General features: G+C 37.7%; 1 pseudogene; it reads right to left on the minus strand.

Moving 5' to 3' along the window:
* Positions 1–899: 899 nt before the first annotated feature.
* Positions 900–2,077, minus strand: LOC143566589 (delta(12)-fatty-acid desaturase pseudogene; annotated as a pseudogene).
* Between the last annotated feature and the right edge of the window lie 416 nt (positions 2,078–2,493).

The following is a 2,493-nucleotide window of genomic DNA, read 5'->3' on the forward strand; positions in this document are numbered from 1 at the left end:
TGAAACAATCGTAAGAGATTTAGATTGCGTTTCAGGTCAAGATTTAAAAATTTGAAACTTTAAGTACCCAAAACCTGAAAAACAAACCTGAAGCACTTCACCGTAATTATCTCCACCAACCTCACGAGTCACGAGTGAATCACAAAAGTAGAAAACCATTACTGGTATAAAAAGTGTTATTTTAAAAGGTTTCCAATCACCGTTTATCTACATGGTGTCGTGGTCTCCCTAAAACATCGGCCCACATGTTTGAGGATTGACCATAAGAAAGATAGAATCATTTATTTGAATATTAAATAATATCATGTGTTGAAAGTATAATAAACTAATTAAAAACATAGTCCTTTAGTCATTTTAAAAATGGTAGTTTATGTCTGTATATTTGTAAAGTCAAGTACGTAATTACGTCGTCGTTTAGTCGATCGTTGTATTGTTCTTAAACGACGTGTCCTTTCAGCGTTTATATACCCAATGCCATGTACGAACAGAATGATATATGGATCCGATGCATATGCACGTATTGTATTGAACGAATTCAATAAGTTCAAGCAAGTGCTATCAAATTTATTCATTCAACATATCAATTTCGTGTGTGATTGATCTCTGATTTACCAACAATTTGTATGGAGATGCTAAGTTGTTGGCATAACAAGCTAATGCAAACATTCATGTCACACAAAGTTTAAATGCATTGACACAAATACATCAACACAAAACATACCATTACATAACCATGTAGTTGTGCTACCACAACAAAGTATTACAACACAAAAACAATGTCAAATGTTTACATGACCACAAACGATATCGAAAAGAAAACATTAAAAGATAATTATTCGCATTGACACGAAACCAACAACATAATTATACTCTCTCAGGATGCTACATATTTGTGGCATCTACTTCTTAGTGAACCAGTACACACCTTCTTTCTCATTGTCCTCTTTAATAAATAGACACTCTTTTGTCTCCCTAAATAGTGCCTTTAGAATTGGAGTATCATCATAGTTGTAGTAGTCACCCAAAACCGGTTTGATCGCTTGTGTGGCCTCTACAATATGATAATGTGGAATGGAGGAAAACAAATGGTGAACCACGTGTGCATTAGGTTCATCATGGAAGACGGTGTTCAAAATCCCGTAATCCCTATCAACAGTCGCCAAAGCACCTCTTAACCAATCCCATTCTCGTGAGTCGTAGTGAGCGACCGAGGGATGGGCGTGGTTTAGGTAAGTGAACAAGATGAAAATCATGGTCATAACCAACAAGGGGCCTCCATACACGTTAAACAACCATTGGAAACCGGTTTTTAGACCAATTCGGTAAAGGCCATAGAGAATCGAAACAACTCCAACATCGGTGAGGAAGACTTGAGCGCGTTCGCTGTCGTTGAAGATAGGACCTAATGGGTTAAAGTGGCTTGGCAAACCTTTGTATATCCTGCCATGAAGGTTGAATGTAAAGTACCCGTAGTACCCAAACAATAACCGAAATACAGCGAGTACCACGTTCCCGATTGGGTTGGAAATAGCCTCAGCAAACCATGTATCCTTCTTGAGCTTAGGGACCCATGTTTCATCCTTTTCGAGTGAACTAGTATTCGCATGGTGAGTACGGTGACTGTATTTGAAAGAGAAGTAGGGAGTGAGGACAAGAGAGTGGAAGACGAGGCCGACGATATCATTAAGCAAAGGATATTCGCTAAAGGCGCCATGACCACAATCGTGGACGATATTCCATAAGCCCACCATAACGCATCCTTGAGCGAACCAGTAAAGCGGCCATGCTACGTACGAAAGGGGGTGAGGGAGGATGGAAATGTAATTGTTTGCGATATAGTAGAGAGAATAGATTATGCACAAATCGCGGTATAGGTAGTAGAAAGAGGTGGCAAGAGATGGTTTGAAACAGTGTGGTGGTATTGCTTTCTTCAGATCAGCAACCCCGAATGGCGGCTTCTCGACTGGAGCGTGTTTATACACGTCCCTTTTTGTTGAGGAATCGCTCATTCTACCACCTGCTCCCATTGCTTCGGATGAAACCTAAGAGCCTGCAAAAAGAAGAAATGATTAGGAAAATATTCATATATATATTTATATATATTTGATCTTCTTAAAGATAAGATGTATACCTTTAAGAACTTCTCTTGCTTTTGCAGCTTGATTGCTTCAAAATGGAAACAATACATATATATAGGCTAGCAGAAGAAAATGACTCGGTGTATTTTCAAATGCTTTGACAAAAGTTTTGTCAAATATAGCGGGCTTATGAGTTATAGACCACTTAGCGTAAATTATAGAAAAAGTGGGGATATGATGTGGTGGTGGACCCCATTTCCAACAAATTTTGTTTTGTATTTACATGCTAAAATAAATAAAACAAATTATATTTTAATTAAAAAGATATTCTTTGAACAAAGAAAGTAAATACGACCAAAGTTAGAAGGGGTGGTTGATGTCGCATGAAATTAAATACTTATATTTGTTATAAACA

This window comes from Bidens hawaiensis, unplaced genomic scaffold, assembly GCF_021521415.1.
Source record: "Bidens hawaiensis isolate Kalapana, Puna unplaced genomic scaffold, B.hawaiensis_p1.1 tig00022914_1, whole genome shotgun sequence".
NCBI classification, from domain to species: Eukaryota; Viridiplantae; Streptophyta; class Magnoliopsida; order Asterales; family Asteraceae; genus Bidens; species Bidens hawaiensis.